This window comes from Lemur catta, chromosome 1 (genome assembly GCF_020740605.2).
Source record: "Lemur catta isolate mLemCat1 chromosome 1, mLemCat1.pri, whole genome shotgun sequence".
Taxonomy (NCBI): domain Eukaryota; kingdom Metazoa; phylum Chordata; class Mammalia; order Primates; family Lemuridae; genus Lemur; species Lemur catta.
This window is the reverse complement of record NC_059128.1, coordinates 121010767-121033315: the sequence shown is the minus strand read 5'-3', so window position 1 is coordinate 121033315 and position 22549 is coordinate 121010767. Positions and strand designations below refer to the sequence as shown.

The window sequence follows — 22549 nt, the reverse complement described above, 5'->3', positions numbered from 1 at the left end:
TAGCCTCCCTGCCTCCAGACTCAACTCCATTATTGTGCTACCATTTGCCAATTTCCATGGTGTAAATATCTTCCCATGGCAGAAGTAACGAAAGTGGTGTGCAGTAGCACACCATTAAAGAGTGTTTCCATCATACAGATGCAATAGTCATAAAGAATTTCACAGACAATGGCAAATATATATAAAATAATTGGGAAGTGATGAATTTTGAGCATTTGTTATGATTTTAAGGTTCTAGATTATCACTTTCTTACTTGCTTCATCTTCAAGCAAATTATTTGCCTCTAAGAACTTACTCCAGAGACTCTCAGATAAAAGAATCAATCTCCTTATAATCTATTTGCGCAAGACCTAGGTGTGCCGTGCTGATGTTGGCACCTGGATGGGTACTGAGAATGACAGATTAACCTTCTCAGTTGTGACAGAAGCGAGAAGAGAGGGCTCAGTCCTAGATTCCTCTAGTTTATTTTGTTGTAATTTTATACAGTGTACTTTTAGTAACAGCTGTGTTTTACAACCAGCTTGCAAAATTTTTGAAAATTTGACTGGTTCTTGTGAGCTGGTTGGATCTGGTAAGTCATCAGCTCCCTCTAACGCATCCTCCCCCAGGTCATGACAGAGCTCATTGCCTTACCCCTTTCACATATTTGCTCGAGTTTCTCCCCCTCTGAGTGGACTGCTTGGACTCCCCATCGACAATTGCAACCACACTCCCACCCTGCCACACTCAATCCTTTGTACCTGGCTTTATTCCCCCCACCCCCAGCACATATCACATAAATAGTTCAACAATTTAGCTTGTGATTTTTGTTTCTCGTCTGTCCCTACCTACTAAAACATCAGCTCCATGGGGGCAGGGGTCTTTGGTTTGTTCACTGCAATATCCCTGGCACCTAGAATAGGGACTTGCAACAGGATAGGCAATTGATAAATAAATTGAATGAATTGAGATTTGTGACCATCTGTCACCCTAATTGTAATCCCTGCCTCTTGGTGCTGCTGGGGGGAGTTTCAGTCTGCTTAGGAGGGAACAGAGGGCATCAAAAAGTGAGACCTGCACACCCAAATGTAGAGAACTGAAAGAAACAAGCATCATATCTAATGGTGAAACACAGAAACATTCCCAGTAACATCAGGAATGGATCAGAAACATTGTCAATAAAATCAGGAATGTATCAGAAATGTTCCTAATAAAATCAGGAATGTTGGCTCATTGCATCTCCTCTGCATTTTACTGGAGACCCTAGACAATGCACTAAGACAAGAAAACACAAGAGAGGTATGAGGACTGAACAAGAAGAGGTGATGTCAATAATTCCAGATAATGACTGTATCTAGGACAGCTTTGAGGATCAACTGACAATATGGATTTCCTCTATAATTATCCTCATGAACAGAACATAATTGGAAAAATATCACTCTCATAAAAGCAATAGAAACTTACGAGGCATTTAAGTATAATACTAGCAAGAAATGTGCAAGAAGTTTATGAAGGACAACTATGACATTGTCCTGATGGACATAAAAGCATTTCTAAATAAATGGAGAGAGATTACTGTATTCCTGGATACAAAGATATGAAAATGTAAACAAAAATGTAAACAAAAAAGAGTTCTCCCTAAATTAAACTATAAATTGTATGTGTGTGTGTGTGTATATATATGTATATATACACACACACACACTCCTAGAATAGTTCTAAGAACAGAGTAAGTGCTAGATAAATCTCACTTGTTGTTAACTACTACAACCAGTATTACTATTATAATATAAATAGCATACTATAGATATATTATTAGTACCAAAATTATCTTAGAAAACTAAAATAATTTTTCAAAAATAGCATTTGATTGTACAGGAATATATAAAACAAGACGTATTACAGTTTTTAAAAGAAAGCATGTATTTTATTTTGAGATGGGGTCTCACAGGAGTGCAGTGGCTATTCACAAGCACAATCATAGCTCACTGCAGCCTCGGACTCCTGGCCTGAAGCAATCCTCCCACCCAAGCCTTCCAAATAGCTGAGACTACAGGCATGTGCCTGGCTTAAAAAAGGTAGCATTTTAAGTTAGTGGGGAAAGTTTGGAATATTTACTAAATGATTTTGGGAAAATAGCCATTTAAAAATAAGTTAAAACATAATCTGTAAAGTTCACACAATGTCTAGATTAAAGTTTGAGAGGTTGGCGACCTTTTTCCCAAGATAACAAATATTTTCGGCTTTGCAAGAAACCACTCAACTCTGCCACTCTTGCACAAAAGCAGCCAGAGACAATATGCCAACAAATGCGCATGGCTGTGTTCCAAAAAACTTTTATTTATAAAATCAGCAGCAGACCCGTCATGCTGTGGTTTCGACCCCTAAACTTATAGTATAAAGGTATTAGAAGAAACCAAGGAGAATGTTTCTGACAGAAACAGTATTAAGGCACAAGAAGCAGAAAGAAAAAATGATTGGTAGACAAAATTAGTATTTAGAATCCCTAAAAAATGCCTGCAAATCAACAAAAACAAGACTAATAGAAAAATGAGGAAAGGCTTTGAACAGGCATTTTGCAACGAGGGAACCCATATATTAATAGCTAATAAACAAAGAGGATTTCCAACCCCCACTAGTAATTAGGGAAAAACAAATTAAAGCAACAACTGGAGACCATTTGGCAGCCACATTGCCAAAATTAGTTTCACACTGATAAGCATTAGTGAGGTGAGGAAGCAGATCCTCTGACACATAGAGGCTGGGAGTGTGGGTTCCCACAGCCACTTAGAAGTTAATTCGGCAATTCTTCCTAAATTGAAGAAACACATCCCCTATAATCTGACCACCTCGCAACTTAATTTGTGTTTGATCAGATATTGCCTGTGTGCAGCAAAAGACAGGAAAGGACACATATTGCATTATTCCCAATAACGGTGAAAATTTTAAAGCAATGGAGGTGTGTCTGTTCGTAAAAGAACAGCTAAATATACACTAAATATATTCATAATATTGAATATCAAGCTGACTTTATAAAAATGAGGTAGCTCTATGGCTGTGGTCCTCACCCAGGGTGGTTTTGTCACCCAGTGTAATTTTGTCCCCCAGGGAACATTTGGCCACATCTGGAGACATTTTTGTCATGACTCGGTAGAGAGACTGCTATAAGCGCCTAGTCCATAAAGACCAGGGATTCGGCTGTTAGACATCCTACTATGCACAACCTGGCCCACACCACAAAGAATGATGAGGCCCCCAAATGTCAACACTGCCCAAGCTGAGAAACCTTGGTTTATATAAACTAACATAGAATTTACTCCAAGATGTTGAGTGAAAAACCAAGTTACAGAAAGATACCTACAGGAGAATCAGATCTGTGTTAAACACACAGAAAATAATTGGACAGTCTGTCAAAAAGTTAATGCAGAATTACCATCTGATCCAACCATTTCACTCCTAGGCATATATTCAAGCAAATCTTTGTATGAACTACTCAGTGTTCATAGCAGCACCATTCACAATAGCCAAAAAATAAAAATGACCCACATGTCTGTCAATAGATGAATGGATAAAGTGTGGTGTCTCCACACGATGGACATTATTCAGCCACAGAAAGAAACAAAGTCCTAACCCAGGCTACACCACGGATGAACCTTGAAAACATCGTGCTGAGTGAACGCAGCCAGACTTTCACATAACATAGGATTCCATTTATGCGAAATGTCCAGAACAAGTGAAATCCACAGAGCCAGAAAGCAAATTGGTGTTGCCAGGGGGTAGGGGGAGGGAAAAATGAGGAGTGACTGCTCATGGGGACGGGGTCTCCTTTTGGGGTGATGAAAATGTTTTGGAATTAGGGATGGTGGTTGCACAACCTTGTAAATGCATTAAATCCCACTGAATTGGACACTTTAAAGTGCTGAATTATCTTATATGAATTTCACCTCCAAAACAAGGCAAAAAACAACAATAACGCACAACAGAACTTGGATATTTAAAGGTTTGCATGTGTCCACATGCCACATGCATAAGGATCTGAAAGGATGCCCATCAAACTCACCATCACAGCATGCCTGGCTCTAGCCTTATTTGTAGTCATTTCAGTTACTTACGAAGAAGGAACAAATATATGTGTGTTCTTTGATTTAAAAAAGAAATCTTTAAAAAGACAATGAATTGGGCACATGACTGAGGTGGGAAAGGATGAAGGTGGAGGGATATGTCAGGGCAGCCTCCCCAGGGCCGTGGCAGGGCTGCTCCTCTGCCCATTTCAACAGCCAGGGCCCCAGATCCCAGCGTCGTGGAGCATTAGCCTCTGCTCATGCCCTTGAGAAGCTCAGGTGATTGACTCGCCCCTGGCAGGCATGGAGGGAGGGAGAGTGAGGACACATTCCCTGAGGTTGCCTCCTTTCTGGCAGGGTCCCCAGGGGGCCCAGCATCCCTGCAGCAGAGGCAGAGGCAGTAGGACCACAGCAAGAGAGAAGGCAGTGGGCAGGGAGCTGAGGAGGGATAAGTAGCCAGGCTCAGTCAAGCCCTCGGCCCAGCCCACACCTGTGCAGCCCACAGCTGCACCTGCACCTGCAGGGAACCTCCCAACAAGAGCCTCCCCATTGGGGTGAGGCAGAAACAGGTGTAGGGCCTGGAGCCCCAGGTGAGTCACCTCCCCTCCTATCCACCTGGCCAGGAGAGACCTGGGGAACCAGCAACTGCCAGTGACTCAGAGAAACCGTCTGTTTATACAAGTCTTTGGGTGAATCGAGTCTTTAGGGCAGGGGGCGACAGGCAGGCCCCACTTCCTTCCTCCAGGACAGTGTGATGACTACTTTGCAGGCTTGTTTGTTTATTTATTTGTTTGTTTATTTTGGGAGCTACCGCTGTCTTACAAGGTAGGTTCCTTGGACAGGTGAGGAGAAAAAGAACAGGTGTAGAGAGAAGAGAGCTATTGCTCAGAGTTACTCAGTATGTCGATGTGATTTTAACTTCTTTTCTCAGTCTTTCCAGGCCAGAAGCCAATGGAAAAAGGATTGGGAAGAGGCAGAAAAAAGGGAGAGGCAAGGAGGACTCAGGATCGAGAGGCTCCAGCCACCTCCCCAGGGCAGAGAACCAGAGAGCCCTCGCGTCTCCAGGTGGGGAGCTGTGACCTCACTATGGGTTTCCCTGAGTGCCAGACAGCGCTCTCTCTCTCTCTCTCTCTCTCTCTCTCTCTCTCTCTCTCTCTCTCTCTCTCTCTCTCTCTCTCTCTCTCTCTCATTCTCTCTGTTTGGTTTACCTACAGAGGAACACGCTAGGTGTTCTGCTGATAGATCAAATGCTCGGATCACTATTCTGGTCCCATGCACACCATGAGTTTTGTTTTACTTCTAAAATGAAATTGATAGACTTTATTTTTAAGAGCTATTTTAGGTTTACAGAAAATTGATCAGATACTACAGAGAATCTGTTAAAGTGGAGATGCTGGTGAACGTGGGTTTTGAGAAAGATTTCTCCAGACAAAGGTTAGGATAGAAAAGAGGTTTGTGTACTTTTCCCTGGGGGGAAGGGAATAGGACAAGCACGGAGGTGGAAAAGGAAGAATGTGCTGGCTCCGAAAACCAGCCATTGGGGCTTTTTAAAGGGATTGTAAAAATGGCAGGTACAGTCAAGAAGTTGGTGCATCCGCTCCTTCCTTTCCTCTTGGCAGCAGGTAGATAACAAATGGGACATGGGCAGTGTATATAACCTGAGCTTTTGTACCCCCATGATGAGCTGAAATAAAAAATATATATATATACATTTTTTAAACCTCAAAAAAAAAAAAAGTCCACGAGTTGGTTTTCTGCCTTTCCTTGGAGATGGGATTATTACAGCAGATGTGACTCTGTCCTCCAGATATGCTTCAGATATGCTTCAGCAGCTCCCACCCTGCTGTTCGCTCAGGAACTCTTTAGGCTGTAAAAAGTAGATTCTCAAAAAAAAAAAAAAAAAAAACAATTTTGTAAGAGAGAGAATCTCGCTCTTTTCTGTTCATTTGGCTCTTTTCAGAAGTTGTGCAATACAGAACTGCTGCCCAGTGCCTGTGAGTGAGAGAACTCATAGCATTGATCTTTAACCATTACTGGGGAAATTGTGGGATTAGGTATTTTCCTGTTATTTTTGCAAGGCCGCCCCTTTCCTTCCCCTCCCTGGGTCTTTCTGTCCTAATCTTCAGAATCGTGGCAGCTTGGGCAAGTGATGTGTCCTCTGTGGGACTCGGTTTCTCCATCTGTAAAATGGGGATCATAGCAGATGAATTCTAATGTGGGGGTAAGTGTTCAGTAGGAATGTCAGGTGGGATGCTGAGCACAGTGCCTGGTCCATAGGACACATCAAACACAGGCTAACGATGCCCATCACTGTCGTTGTTGCTGAGTGCACAGTGCTGGTGCTATCAACAAAACAGTCTCTGCCTCCAAGAACTCATGATCCGGGCACAGCTCCAACGTGACACAATATGATGAACATCATGACACAGGCACAAGCAAGGAGTTTTAGGGTCATTTAGGAATCATTATTTTGGAAGCACCCAGGGATGAGTGACTGAGTCTGCTTTGGGAAGAAGATGTCTAGGAGGGCTGCATGGAGGAGATGACATTTAAGCTGAGTCTTAAACAGGGGTCTTGCCAGGTGGAGAAGGTGAGGAATGGGTAGGGTGAAAAGGGAGCATACCAAGGAGTTGCAACTGCATTCCCTGGATCAAAGGTTCTCAACTGTGGGGGTGACTTTGTTGCCCACGGGGACATTGACATTGTCTGGAGACATTTTTTGTTTGTCACGACTGAGCAGTGGCTAACTGGCATTTAGCTGATAGAGACCAGGGATGCTATAGAACAACTTACAAGGTACAGCACAGCCCTCCACAGAAATGATGATCTGGCTCCAAATGTCAATAGTCCTGAGGTTGAGAAAACCTGCCCTAGACATTGGGGAGCCATGAGAGGCTTGTGAGCACAGCCCACATGACATAAGTCTCACTCATTCTACCTCTCCTCGGAGGCTCTTGTTTCCAAGCCATTTACCTCTCTAAGAGCTCAGGGTGGCAGGAGAGGGTGTGGCTCTTCAGGAACACCACCCTGGGGAGCTACAGGCAGGTGCTGACCCAGAAGTGGGGAAAAGATACAAGTGATTCCAGGGAGAAAGGCCAAGAAACGCTAGAAACTGGTGATGTTCGGGGAATGTGGTCTCCTCTCATCAAAGTACGTGGTTCCCTCTTTGCTTCTCATTAGAAACCTGTCAGGGCTAGCCCAAGGACCTGAGCCCACTTACGAGGGTATTTATTACCTTTTTTAATTGAATTTTTTAAATTTTTTAATTAATTAATTTATTTATTTATTTTTAATATTACAGGGGTACAAACACTTTGGTCACATAAATTGCCTTTGCACCCTCGAGTCAAAGCTACAAGTGTGCCCACCCCCCACACAGAGCACATCACACCCATTCGGTGTGAATTTACCCATTCTGTCCTCCCTGAAATTATTTTCTTTATTTAGAGTGTTATTTAATGAATGTCTATTTTCTTAACATTTCCTGCCTTTCTATCTGACTGGAATATAAGTGCCCAGAGAATAGAATGCTTACCTGTTCTGTTTTTTGTTGACTCCTCAGCATCCCAAACAGGGTTAGGCATGCATGTACTTTTTACAAAATTAAGATAAGTTATATTTACAGCTTTATACCTCATATTTCTTAATATTATATGGAAAGCAGTTATCAAGCACTCAAATATTATTTAAATTATAATTTTACAAGTCATATAATCATCTTTAAATGTTTGAATTTGAATATTTTAATGCTTTCAATTGCTTTCCTTCTTTCTTTCTTTTTTTTTATTTCAGCTCTTCATGGGGGTACAAAAGCTCAGGTTATATACATTGTCCATGTCCCGCCCATCCCCCTGAGTCAGAGCCTCAAGTGTGTCCATTCTCCAGACAGTGCACCTGGCACTCACCATGTAGTCATACCTCCATCCCCTCCCCCCACCCTCCACCTCCACCTTCAAGCATGACCATTCCCCAGATGGTGAGCAATGCACTCATCATGTAGGCATACATACATCCCCTCCCCCTACCCCCCGTCTCAGTCTGAAATCCAATTGGTATCCTTCCCCGATGTGCATTTAGGTGATGATCAGGGAAACCAGTTTTCTGGTGAGTACATGTGATGCTTGTTTTTCCATTCTTTGGATACTTCACTTAATATAATGGGTTCCAACTCTCTCCAGGAGAACCAAAGAGATGTTGTATCATCGTTATTTCTTATAGCTGAGTAATACTCCATGGTATACATATACCACAGTTTACTAATCCATTCGTGGATTGATGGGCATTTGGGTTGTTTCCACATCTTTGCAATTGTGAATTGTGTTGCTATAAACATTCGGGTACAGGTGTCTTTGTTATAGAATGACTTTTGTTCTTCCAGGTAGATGCCCAATAATGGGATTGCTGGATCAAATGGTAGGTCTACTTGAATCTGTTTAAGGTATCTCCATATTGCTTTCCATAGGGGTTGCACTAATTTGCATTCCCACCAGCAGTGTATGAGTGTTCCTGTCTCTCCGCATCCACGCCAACATGTGTTGTTTTGGGATTTTTTGATAAAGGCCATTCTCACCGGAGTTAAGTGGTATCTCATTGTGGTTTTGATTTACATTTCCCTGATGATTAGGGATGTTGAGCATTTTTTCATATGTTTGTTAGCCATTCTTTTTTTTTTTTTTGATAATGTAAACATTTATTAAATTTTATTTTTAAATTCACAGATAAGATTATGTTTTAATTGTGTACAGCATGATGTATTGAGGTATTGTGATATGGCTAATCTAGCTAAATAACAAATCCACTGCCCCACAAAGGTATCATTTTTGTGGTGATAGTGCATAACATCTACTTTTTACAGGTTTTAAGAATAGAATATATTGTCATTAACTATAGTCATCTACTGTACAGTAGATCTCCTGAAATTTATTCTTCCTGTCTCACTATACTTACATATCATCTGACCAAGATTTCCTTGTCCCCCTTCCTCGTAACCACCGTTTACTTTCTCTTATGAGAGATCGACTTCTGTAGGTTCTGCATTTGTGTGAGATCGTGTAGTATTTCTCTTTCTCTGACTGGCTTAGTTCACTTAACATAATATTCTTCAGGTTTATTTATATTGTTGCAAATGGCAGGATTCAATTCTTTCATATGATTCAATGGTAGTGCATTGTGTCTATATGCCAAGATTTCTTTATCCATTCTTCAGTTGATGGACACTTAGGTTGGTTCCATGTCTTGCCTATTGTGGATAGTGCTGCAATAAACATGAGGGTGAAGAGCTCTCTCTGACCATTCTTATATCTTCTTTTGAAAAATTTCTATTCATGTCGTTTGCCCACTTTCTGATAGGGTTGTTTGATTTTTTCTTGCTGATTTTCCTGAGTTCTCAATAGATTCTTGTTATCAGTCTTTTATCTGATGTGTAGTATGCGAAAATTTTTTCCCATTCTGTAGGCTGTCTGTTTATTTTCGTCACTGTTTCTTTGGCTGTGCAGAAGCTTTTTAATTTGATCAGGTCCCATTCATTTATTTTCATTGTTGCTGTGATTGCCTTAGGGGTTTTCTTCATAAATTCTTTGCCTAGACCAATGTCTGTTAGAGTCTTTCCTACATTTTCTTCTAGAATTCTAATCGTTTCCCATTTAAGGTTTAAATCTGTTATCCACTGTGATTTGATTTTTGTGAGAGGTGAAATCTGTGGGTCCTGTTTCAGTCTTCTACATGTTGCTATCCAGTTTTCCCAGCACCATTTGTTGAATAGGGATTCTTGTCCCCAGAGTATGTTTTTGTCTATTTTGTCAAGGATTAGATGGCTGTATGAGGATGGTTTTATATTTGGATTTTCTGTTCTGTTCCACGAGTCTGTGTCCCTGCCCTTGTGCCAATACCAAGCAGTTTTAAGAACCACAGCCTTATAGTATAGTTTGAAGTCTGGCAAATTAATATCTCCCATTTTGTTTTTATTGCTTAAAATTCCCTTTGCTATACAGGGTCTTCTCTGATTCCATACAAAGTGTATAATTATTTTTTCTAAATCTTTGAAAAATGATTTTGGTAATTTAATAGGGATTGCATTGAATCTATAGATTACTGTGGGTAATATAGACATTTTAACAATGTTGATTCTTCTAATCCACGAGCATGGTATGGTTTTCCACCTATTTACGTGTTCTGCAATTTCCTTCTTCAGTGTTTCATAATTCTCTCTATAGAGGTCCTTTACCTCTTTAGTTAAATATATTCCTAGATATTTTATTTTCTTTGTTGCTATTTTGAAGGGTATTGAGTCCTTAATTTGGTTCTCTGATTGAATGTTATTGGCATATATGAATGCCTCTGATTTGTGTGTATTGATTTTGTAACCTGAGACTTTACTGAATTCATTAATTAATTCCAGGAGTCTCTAGGTTGAGTCTTTGGGGTTTTTCCAGATATAACATCATATCATCAGCGAAGAGTGAGAGTTTGATCTCTTCTGTCCCTATTTGGACATGCTTCATTCTGCTCTCTTGCCTGATAGCTCTCACAATGATTTCCAATACTATGTTGAAAAGTAATGGGGACAGTGGGCAGCCTTGTCTGGTTCCAGTTCTGAGTGGGAATGCTTTCAATATTTCCCCATTCAGTATGATGTTGGCTGTGGGTTTGTCATATATGGCTTGTATCATTTTTAGGTAGGTCTCGTTTATGCCTGTTTTGTTAAGCGTTCTTATCATAAAAGGGTGTTGAATTTTGTCAAATGCTTTTTCTGCATCCATTGAGAGGATCAGATGGTCTTTATTTTTGCTTCTATTTATGTTGTGAATTACATTTATAGATTTGCGTATGTTAAACCACCCCTGCATCTCTGGGATGAAGCCTACTTGGTCGTGATCAATGATTTTTTAATAAGCACTTGGATACAATTTGCTAGGATTTTATTGGGAATTTTTGCATCTATGTTCATGAGAGAAATTGGTCTGTAGTTTTCTTTTTTTGTTGCATCCTTTCCTGGTTTTGGTATCAATGTTATATTGGCTTGGTAAAATGTGTTGGGGAGAATTCCATCCTTCTCGATATTGGAGAATAGTTTATGTACGATGGGCACGAGTTCATCTTTGTATGTGTGGTAAAATTCGGGTGTGAACCCATGTGGACCAGGGCTTTTCTTTTTGGGAAGGTTTTTCGTTGCTGTTTCAATTTCAGTTCTTGATATTGGTCTATTCAGGAATTCTATTTCTTCCTGATTGAGCTTGGGAAGGCTGTGTGTTTCTAAAAATTTGTCCATTTCCTCCACATTTTCCAATTTGTGTGCATAAAGATTTTTGTAAAATTCATAGATGATGTCATGTATCTCTGTGGCATCAGTCGTGATTTCTCCTTTCATGTTCCTGATGGAAGTTATTAAAGATTTTTCTTTTCTGCTCTTGGTTAGTCTAGCCAGTGATGTGTCTATTTTATCTTTTCAAAGAACCAACTTTTTGTTTTATTAATTTCCCTTATAGTATTTTTGTTGTCCTTTTCATTTAATTCTGATTTAATCTTAATAATTTCTCGCCTTCTGCTGGGTTTGGGGTCAGTCTGTTCTTCTTTCTCCAGCTCTTTGAGTCTATTCATTAAGTTGTCTATTTGTAAGTTTTCTGTCTTTTTGATATAGGCATTTATGAAAATGAATTTTCCTCTCAGGACTGCTTTAGATGCGTCCCATAGATTTTGATAAGTTGTGTCTCCTTTGCCATTTAATTCAAAGAATGTTTTGATTTCTGACTTGTTTTCTTCCTTTACAATATAGTTGTTCAGGAGAAGGTTGTTTAGCTTCCATGACTTTGAGTATGAATGAGAGTTTCTGTTAGGGTTCATTATTACTTTTATTCCACTGTGATCTGAGAAGATGCATGGTATGATTTCTATTTTTTTAAATTTTTTAAGACATGCTTTATGTCCTAGGATATGGTCAATCTTAGAGAATGTCCCGTGAGCTGATGAGAAGAATGTAGGTTCAGTGGATTTCGGGTAGAATGTCCTGTAGATGTCAGTCAGACCCATTTGTTCTAGCATTCTATTTAAGTCCATTATTTCTTTGCTTATTTTCTGTTTGGAGGATCTGTCCTGTGCTGTCAGTGGGGTGTTAAAATCTCCAGCTATTACAATATTGTTGTCTATCATTTGGTTCAGATCAAGTAGGGTTTGCTTTATGAATCTGGGTGCGCCTAATTTGGGTGCATATATATCAAGTATGGTTATGTCTTCTTGTTGGATTGTGCCTTTCACCACTATGTAGTAACCATCTTTGTCTTTTATTACTTTTTTTGGTTTAAAAGCTAAGTTATTGGAAATTAAAACTGCCACACCAGCTTTCTTTTGGCTACTGTTTGCTTGAAATATCGATTTCTGTCCTTTTATTTTCAGTCTAAATGCATCTTTGCAGGTTAGATGAGCTTCCTGAAGACAGCAGATACTTGGTTTGTGTTTTTTTATCCATTGGCCCAGTCTATGTCTCTTGAGTGGGGAATTCAGGCCATTGACATTTAGTGAGAGAACTGATAAGTGGGACAGATTTCTGTTCATCTTGTTGGGTAGAACTTCATTGCTATGTTTTCTCTCTTGAGTCATTGTGGTGGCTGGAATTTGATCTTTAGCTCTTGGGTGGTTTTACATTCATGGGTCTTTCTTGTGCTTATCCATGTGTAACTCTCTTTTGAGTATTGTTGGAGGGCTGGTCTTGTCTTGGTGAATTCCCTCCGTCCTGGTTTATGTGAGAATATCTTAATTTCTCCTTCATATAGAAAGCTTAGCTTAGCTGGGTACAAGATTTTAGGCTGGGCATTATTCTGTTTCAGAAGAGTGAGAATGGGACCCCAACTTCTTCTTGCTTGTAAGGTTTCAGTTGAGAAATCTGGCGTAATTCTAATGGGCCTTCCTTTGTATGTTACTTGTTTCTTTCTCCTTACAGCTCGAAGAATGGTCTCTTTAGTGGATATTTTGGTCAGTCTGGTGACTACGTGACATGGAGTTTTCCTGTTTGCTATGAATCTCCCAGGGGTTCTTTGAGCTTCTTGAACCTGTATATCTAGAGTTTTAGCAAGGCCTGGAAAATTTTCCTCAATTATGTCTTCAAATAGCTTATCCAGCCCTTGCTTATTGTCTTCTTCACTCTCAGGGATCCTGATAACTCTCACGTTAGGCTTCTTCCCATAATTCCACATTTCTTGTAGACTCAGATCTTTTTTCTTATTTCTTTGCTCTATCTCTGTGACTGACTTATTTAATTGTAAAGAGTTATCTTCAATCTCTGAGATTCTTTTTTCTGTTTGATCTACCCTGCTCTTGAGACTTTCCACTGTGTTTTGTAGCTCCCTGAATAAATTCTTCACTTCTAGGAGTTCAGTTTGGTTTTTCTTCAATATTTCAATTTCCTTAGTGAATTTTTCTTCCAAATCCTGGATTTTTTTGTGTGTTTTCTTTGTGTTGGTTATCCATTTTTTCTTGTATATTATTCAGCTTATTTATAATCCATAACTGAAATTCTTCTGGTAACATGTTGGTATTTTTAATCTGGTTTGTGTCAATTGAATGAGAGCTGGTATTTCTCTTTGGGGGCGAGGTTTCTGTTTGTTTTTTTTTTTTTTTGCTCCCCATGTTTTTCCGCTGAGCCCCTCCCATCTGGATCTATCGTTTGATCTTTTCTCACAGCTTTAATCTGGCTAACAGGACACCTTGTACTCTGTTCTTAGGCTGTGAAACTATCTACCAATTTTGTTTATTTTTTAAGAGTATTATGAGAGTACAAATGCTTTGGTTACATAAATTGCCTTTGCACCGCCTGACCCATCCCTCAGACAGCCTGCACCACATCGATTAGGTGTGGGTTTACCCATCCCCTCCTCCCACTCCCACCTGCCCAACACCCAATGAATGTTGCTTCTCATATGTGCACATAATGTTGATTGATTAGTACCAATTTAGTGGTGAGTACATGTAGTATTTGATTTTCCATTCTTGTGATACTTCATTTAGTAGAATGGGCTCCAGCTCTATCCATGATAATACAAGCAGTGTTAGATCACCCTTGTTTTTTGTGGCTGAGTAGTACTCCATGGTATGTATATGCCACATTTTATTAATCCACTCATGTATTGATGGGCACTTGGGTTGTTTCCACATCTTTGCAATTGTGATTTGTGCTGCTATAAACATTCAAGTGCAGATGTCTTTTTTATAGAATATCTTTTTTTCCTTTGGATAGATACCTAGTAGTGGGACTGCTGGATCAAATGGTAGGTCTACACTTTAGTTCTTTGAGGTATGTCCATATCTCTTTCCATAGAGGTTGTACTAGTTTGCAGTCCCACCAGCAGTGTATGAGTTTGCCTACCTCTCTGCATCCATACCAACATTTGTTGTTTTGGGACTTCTTGATAAAAGCCATTCTCACTGGAGTTAGGTGATATCTTATGTGGTTTTGATTTACCTTTCCCTGATGAGTAGAGATATTGAGCATTTTTTTCATATATTTCTTGGCCATTAGTCTACCTTCTTTTGAAAAGTTTCTGTTCATGACCTTTGCCCACTTTTTAATGGGGTTGATTTTTTTCTTGCTGATTTTCCTGAGTTCTAAATAGATTCTAGTTATAAACCCTTTTTTATTGTGATAAAATACACATAACATGAAATTTACCATTTAACCATTTTGAAGTATACAATTCAATGGCATTAAGTACATTTACGATGTTGTGCAAACACCACTTCTATCTAGTTCCAGAAATTTTTCATCACCCCAAAAGGAAACCCTGTATCCATTAGCAGTCACTCCCCACCCCTCACCCCCGACCCCAGCCCATGGCAACCACTGATACGCTTTAACTCTTACAAGCCTGTTCATCACAGCACTGTTCACAAAGGCCACACGGTGTGCACAACCCAAACTTCCACATGCTGAGGAAGTACATCCATATAATGGAACAGTGTTTGGTCACAGAAAGGAATGAAGTTCTGACACATGCCGCAACGTAGACAAGCCTTGAAACACTATGCTTGGTGAAAGAAATAACACACATATGTTCACATCTTGTAGGATTCCATTTATGTGAAATGTCCAGAACAGGCAAATCCATAGAAACAGAAAGCAGATTAGTGGTTTTACTCTTTTAAACTTTACATCTCTTGCCTAATTTGTTTTTTTTAAGATAATTATAGTTAAGTGATTCATAAAGACATCTTGAAATCTCTTGAAATTAAAGTTATCTACTGAGCACACACTGTACATTTGCTCACTCATTGTATTGATTTAATCATCCTAAGTAGCACCTGTTCTGCGTTTGATCATCACCTTCCAAGAATAACTCCCTTATTTCTTACAACAACTCTTCGAGGTAGGGAGAGGGAAACAGAAGTGCAGAGAGATGCAGAAACTTGCTCAGTTGCACAGCAGGCAGAGCTGGAATTCAGATTTAGGTCTGCTGGCTTCCCCTTCCTCCATCTGTCTGACGGCTGCGTTGAATTTCCTCACAACGTACATGCCTCATGGGAGCCAGAAAACAATAAGGACTTTATCTGTGGCTCCTTTTTTTTTTTTAAGAGCCACAACATAATCTCTGACCCTGCATGGAAAACCCCAGAGGAAGAATCTGATGGGTTCAAGTAAGTTAGAGATACGCTGTGATCTAAGGAGTTGTAGTCAGAAGTAGGGACATCTAGTGGTACTGGAAGCTGTCAGAAAAACAATTCATCAGAAGGAGTCAGGCAGGGGGAGCAGAGAAGCAATGGTTGGAAGCTCCAGTGAAGGAATATTTTCATTTGGGGGAGCAGCATAGAGTATTTGGGTCCCCAACCTATGGTGAGTTGTATAATTATTTCATTATATATTACAATGTAATGATAATAGAAATAAAGTGCACAATAAATGGAATATGCTTGAATCATCCCAAAATCATGCCCACCTCCCACCTCCCACCCCCAGCTTGTGGAAAAATTGTCTTCCATGAAAACTGTCCCTGGTGCCAAAAAGTTTGGGAACCGCTGGCATAGGCGGATAAGGAAGGGTATAGTCTCCAGGGTCAGCCCGGCTGTGGGTTCAGGTGTTGGATCTGTCATTTCAACAGCTTTACTCTGAACAAGTTACTCATCCTCTTTACACCCCAAGATTCTCAGTGACTGCGCCCAAGGTACTTTAAATGGGGGGTGCAAAAATGGTCCCTTCCTCACTAGGTTAAGGAGAGGATTAAGTTGTAGTAAGCACAGAGCGGGAACTGAACCAATGCCAACTGTTACCATTTACTGGGAGTGGCCCCTTGGGCACATCCAGGTAGGGCAGCATGTGATGACCTTTCTTTCTTTTTCCAGTAGCTGACATCTCCATGTCACACCTCGCCTGATGCACAGCCTCCATGCAGGGAGCCAATCGCTCAGCGGTGACTGAATTCATCCACATCGGCTTCTCCATCTTCCCTCACCTGCAGCTGATGTTCTTCCTGCTGTTCCTGCTGATGTATCTGTTCACGCTGCTGGGCAACCTGCTCATCACGGCCACCATCTGGAGCGAGCACAGCTTCCACACGCCCATGTACCTCTTCCTGTGTGCCCTGTCTCCGAGGTCCTGTACACCGTGGCCGTCATCCCACGCATGCTGGTCGACCTGCTGTCTGCCCACCGCTCCATCACCCTCCCGGCCTGTGCTGGCCCGATGTTCTCCTCCTTCACGTTTGGCTTCACCCACTCCTTCCTGCTCACCATCATGGGCTATGACCGCTACGTGGCCATCTGCCACCCCCTGTGCTACAATGTGCTCATGAGCACCCATGGCTGTGCCTGCCTGGTGAGCTGGTCCTGGGCTGGTGGCTCAGTCATGGGGATGGTGGTGACCATGGCCATTTTCCAACTCACCTTCTGTGGACCCAATGAGATCCACCACTTTGCTTGCCACGTGCCACCACTGTTGAAGTTGGCCTGTGAAGGTGATGTACCGTGGGTGGCCAAGGGTGTGGGCTTGGTGTGCATCACAGCTCTGCTGGGATGCTTCCTCCTCATCCTCCTCTCCTACGCCTTCATCGTGGCCACCATCTTGAAGATCCCCTCTGCTGAAGGTCGGCACAAGGCCTTCTCCACCTGTGTGTCCCACCTCACTGTGGTGCTCGTGCACTATGGCTTTGCCTCTGTCATCTACCTCAAGCCCAAGGGTCCCCACTCTGTGGAAGGAGACACCCTGATGAGCACCACCGGTCCTCACACCCTTCCTCAGCCCCATCATTTTCAGCCTCAAGAACAAGGAGCTGAAGGTCGCCCTGAAGAAGACCTTCCTGAGCAAACTCTACCCACAGAAAAATGTAATGATCTGAGAGAAATTCCTTGGAAACAATGACATTGGATTACCAAATGCTACTGTTAAAAATGACACTCCATGAACCTATATTCATCTGGTGCATTAAGGTTTACAGGACCCTTGTAGACAGCATACGAATGTATACACAAGGGCTAATCAGCACCAGGGAGGTATTTGGGGTGGAAGGATGTGGGAGATAATAACTCAGAGAAAATCAGATTGGTTTGAGTCCTACTTGCTGTAGGATACTTTGTCAGTTAGCGACACACCTGAAATCTGTTCTCTTCCTACCAAAACCCAGAGTCATCCTAAAGACACAACTTGGCAGTGCAGAGAAAAATGGAAGTCTTCATGCACCAGGCTCTGTTAGGCAGCACTGGGTAGCTACAACTCGGATTTGTTAAGGCTACCCCAGATTATAGCAGAGGAGGGCAAAGCACCCTAAATTTCAGCATCGCACAGATCCGTGTAATAGAAGTTAGGAACAGCAATAAGCAGACTCCCAGAAAAAGCTGAGGAAATCTTGGCCTTTCAAGTGTGAACCTTGAATAGTTGCAGAGAGACAGAGATGTCTTCACAGTTCGTTCAAGAAAAAAAGTTCTGCTGTGAGATATGGGCTGCTGTGTTAGCACATGGGAGAGTGGGGAATTCACTGTTAAACCAGAACAGTGAATGCAGAGCCAAGGGTGAAAGTTTATCTCGTGGTCCTACGGGCAGCACATTCACCCATTTGTTGATAAGAAGGGATTTAAGGTTGACCCTGCTACAAAGTATTGACAATTTGTTGAAAATAGGTGTTTTCAGGTTTAAGTTGAATAGTAAACTATACATCATTTGTCCTAAAGTGTGAATTCAGTCTTTCTCTATCAGTTGAGCAGCAAAAAATCCCAGATTCACATGAAGTAGGAGGATGTAGGAAACAATTTAACTCAAACCCAGGAAACACAGAAAACATGTTGCATTTCATGCTTCTTGTTACTTCTCTCGCTCACTGTGTCATTACAGCCTCACATGGTGGGATGAGAACAAAGGCTTTCATTAAACTGAGGCTCAAAAGGTGCATGGCTCATCAGAGATCACAAAACTTGGAAAAGCCAGGCTTCCAATGTAGGTTATTTTTATTTCAAGTCCTCTTCATTCAACACTTCATGCATTGTCTTCCTATAGTGGGTTTTGTGGCTCCTAATTCCAGGGGGGTTCCTGCAACTGCAACCCACCATGCACTGATGCATGCATCCTTGGAATGCTGATAGAATGTTTCTATAAACTCAGGAGTCCTTTGTGATTTTAAAATAAGTTTAAGTCTTAGACATCATCATTCTCATGACTGCTCTATTTTGTTGTGTCATAATCCCTATCACCTTCTAATTTGCCATATGTAGTTTACTTATTTTATCATGTTTATTGTCATGTATCCTTCCTCTAGAGTATAAGCACAAAGAAGACAGGGATTTTGTATGTTTTTAATCAATGCAACACATTATCAGCACCTAAAATAGTGCCTGGCACATAGGAAAGACTCAGTAAGCACTTATTGAATAAAGTGGATCTCCTACACTAAAAAAAAGTTTTAGTCTTGGAGGGATTTTTGCATAAGTTCCACACATTGAGCTAAGAAGATGCTTTGTCAAAGATTAAATGAAAATATGCAGATGGTTTCATTTCTGGGTTCTTAGTCCTGTTCCAAAGGTCTATATCTCTGTTCTTGTGCCAGTACCCTGCTGTTTTAGTTACTATAGCCTTGTAGTAAAGCTTGAAGTCTGATAGACTAATACCTCCCAGTTTTTTCTTTTTGCTTAAGATTGCTTTGGCTACAAGAGATCTTCTCTGGCTCCATACAAAGTGTAGAATTATTTTTTCTAGATATGTAAAGAATGATGATGGTACTTTGATAGGGATTGCATTAATTATGTAGATCATTTTGGGTAGTATGGACATTTTAACAATGTTGATTCTGCCAATCCATGAGCAAGGTAGATTTTTCCATCTGTTTACATCTTCTACAATTTCTTTTCTTAGTGTTTCATAGTTCTCCCTGCATATGTCTCTCACCTCTTTTGTTAAATATATTCCTAGATATTTAATTTTCTTTGAGGCTACTGTAAAATGTGCTGCGTTTTTTATTTGACTTTTGACTTGACTGTTATTGGCATATATGAATGCCTCTGATTTGTGTGCATTGATTTTGTATCCTGAGACTTTACTGAATTCATTTATCAATTCTAGGAGTCTTGGTTGAATCCTTGGGGTTTTGTAGACATAACATCATACCATCAGCAAAGAGTTAGAGTTTGATCTCTTCTGTCCCCATTTGGACACCCTTAATTCCCCTCTCTTGTCTAATTGCTCTGGCAAGGGCTTCCAGCACTATGTTGAATAGAAATGGAGATAGGGGGCAATCCTATCTGGTTACAGTTCTAAGTGGGAAGGGTTTCAATTTTTCCCCATTCTTTCTCAATATCATACCAAGTACCAGCATGATACTTAGAAGATATCATCAATTCTTAACAAATATTTCTAGGGTGGACTAATTTAATCCCCACATCATCGAACAAACCAGAATGTTGGCTTTATGGATTCACTGCGAGAAAGAAACCTAGTTGCCCTCTAGAGCAGGGGGTGAGGGTGTGTGGGGAGCCATGTTTGAGTCAGACGGACCTGGGTTCAAGTCCTGCCTCCTACTTCCCACTGATAGATTAACATCTTGTAGACATGTTCCACATTTGCATAAACAAAAGGATGTTGAGAGAAGTGACATTTATGATTGGAAATTATTAGTCATATCTACTAATAAAGGGCCATTAAACAAATGTTGGCTTGTTCATACCGTGGAATGTAAGGCAGCCTTGAAAACCATTAGAACCTTGTACTTCATCTTGTCTCTCCCTCCTTGGGAGTCCCATCCAGTATCATGGATTTATGTGCCATCTGCACACAGATGTTTCCCAAATCCTTATCTTTATGTCTTTCCAACTGCCTACTCAACATCTCCACAGGGCTATGAGGCAGGCATCTCAAAAGTTAATGTGTCCAGATCTCTAACTCATGCATATCCTCATCATTAAAATTCCTTCTCTCTCTCTCATATTTCATCCTCTCGAAGTCTTTCCTATCTCAGAAAACAGCATCTCAAACTCAATAATACCTTGGAGACATTTTCTACTCCTCTTTCCCACCCCTGCCATGTCCAATTCATTAGCAAATCAGTGGGGACTCTCCCTGTAAAATGTATTCAGAACCTGTCCCGTTCTCACCCCCTCTGTGGCTACCTCCCTAGTCTAGACCACCATCCTCTCTCACTTGGATGGTTTCCATATCTTTCAAGCTTACCTGCCTGCCTCCACCCTTCCACCTGTACACTACATTCTCAATAAGGTGGGAGATTGAGCCTTTCAGATATATGTTGTATAATATCTTCTCTACTCAGAGCCCTCCCATGGCTTCCTGTCTCCCTCAGAGGCAAATTCAAAGTCCTTACAGTGCACACAGAGCCCTACACATCTGGGCTCTGCTGCTTCTCTGACCACACCTTTCCCATCTCTTTTGCTGAATTACTCAGCTCCAGCCCCCTCACTGTCCCTCAAACACACCAGACATGTTCCTGCCTCAGGACCTTTGCATGCGCTATACCCTCTACCAGGAACACTCCTGCCTCAGATGTCCCCATACCTCCTCTGTCACTGCCCAAAGCTTTCTGCTGGAATATCAATGATTCCTTCCCTAACTACACTGCACAAAACAACATTCCTGGGCATACCCCGTGTCTCTTGATTTGTTTTATTTGTCTATATGTGTTTATGAACACCTGTCATCTCTCCTGCTTGTTGGATATGACTGTCTCTCACCACTATAATGTTGCTTTGAGGAGGTCAGGGACTTGGTCTATTTTGTCCACTGATATATGCCTAGATGGCAAATGGTAAACTCTCTACTTATTGAATAAATTAATTTAGAAGAATGAGGACAAAGAAAGGTAATTAAAAGATACATTTTTTTGTGCATCCAATTGGAAAAAAATTTCAAGATGTTAAAGCACTGTTGGACTGAACAAGAGGAAACTGGCTTTTTTCGTACATTGCAGTGTGTCCTTAGGCAGGTCACATCCCTTCTCTAAACTTGTAAGAATGTAAAAGCACCTGCCTTCTAAGGCAGCTGCCAGACTAAAGTGAGACAATGTTTGTGAATGGCTTAGTACACTATCCAGCACTGGATACTCTTGAGTAACCATAGTTGGGATGGTATCAGAGTTTCAAGCTTGGTTTGATGTGCTGGAGATCAGAGGGAGAGGTGTGAGTTGGAGAAATGCTCAGTTGAAGCCATCAAACTTTGAAACATATGTCTTGGTAGTCAGTGAGGTGACAGGTGTAGAATCACAGCAGAAGGCTGTGACCCAGCAGGGGACGCCACTGGGAGAAGTGCTGCTCCAATTCAGCTCTTGACTTGCTTCTCCTGGAATCTTCTCCAAGAACAGCCTCTTCCCTGTGGCTCCCAGAATCCATGAATGGTCCTAAACTCATCACCATGGCAACAGCTGACAGCAAGTAAGACAGGCAACCCCTTGCTCTCCCAAGAGATAAAGAAAGAGAGAAGTTCTGACCTGCTGGGAGGGCTGTGCACTGATTAAGTGATGAAGCAAATTGGCCTGGGATAAATCACATCCCATCTCTTAAGCTCACTTTCCCATCATTCAAGTGGGTTTAATAATAATAATGATATGTCCACCTCTTAGGATGGTTCTAAGAATTAAATAGCATCATCTATATAGGGCAGTTGACAGTGACTGGCACACAAAAAGCACCTGGTAATTGCCAGATTTTTAAAGATGAATTTAATAATTATTTGTGGCCTTCTGTATATCAAAACTTATGTTAGTTTTCAGAGTGCAGAGAGGGGTCCATTGCTGTTCCCTGCCTTTGAGGTATTCCCATGATATTTGGTGGAATGATACACAGAGAAATGTCAGGGATTTAACCAAGATATGGACTGGCCAGGTGCGGTGGCTCACACCTATAATCCTAGCACTTTGGGAGGCCAAGGCAGGAGGATCACTTGAGCTTAGTAGTTCAAGACCAGCCTGAGTAAGAGCGAGACCCCATCTCTACTAAAAAGAGAAAAAATTAGCCAGGTGTGGTGACATCTGCCTGTAGTCCCAGCTACTCAGGAGGCTGAGGCGAGAGGATCGCGTGAGCCCAGGAGCTGGAAGCTGCAGTG

General features: G+C 41.2%; 1 pseudogene; it reads left to right on the top strand.

Annotated features, from left to right (window-relative positions):
* Positions 1–4986: 4986 nt before the first annotated feature.
* On the top strand, positions 4987–18943 carry LOC123639808 (annotated as a pseudogene).
* Positions 18944–22549: the final 3606 nt, after the last annotated feature.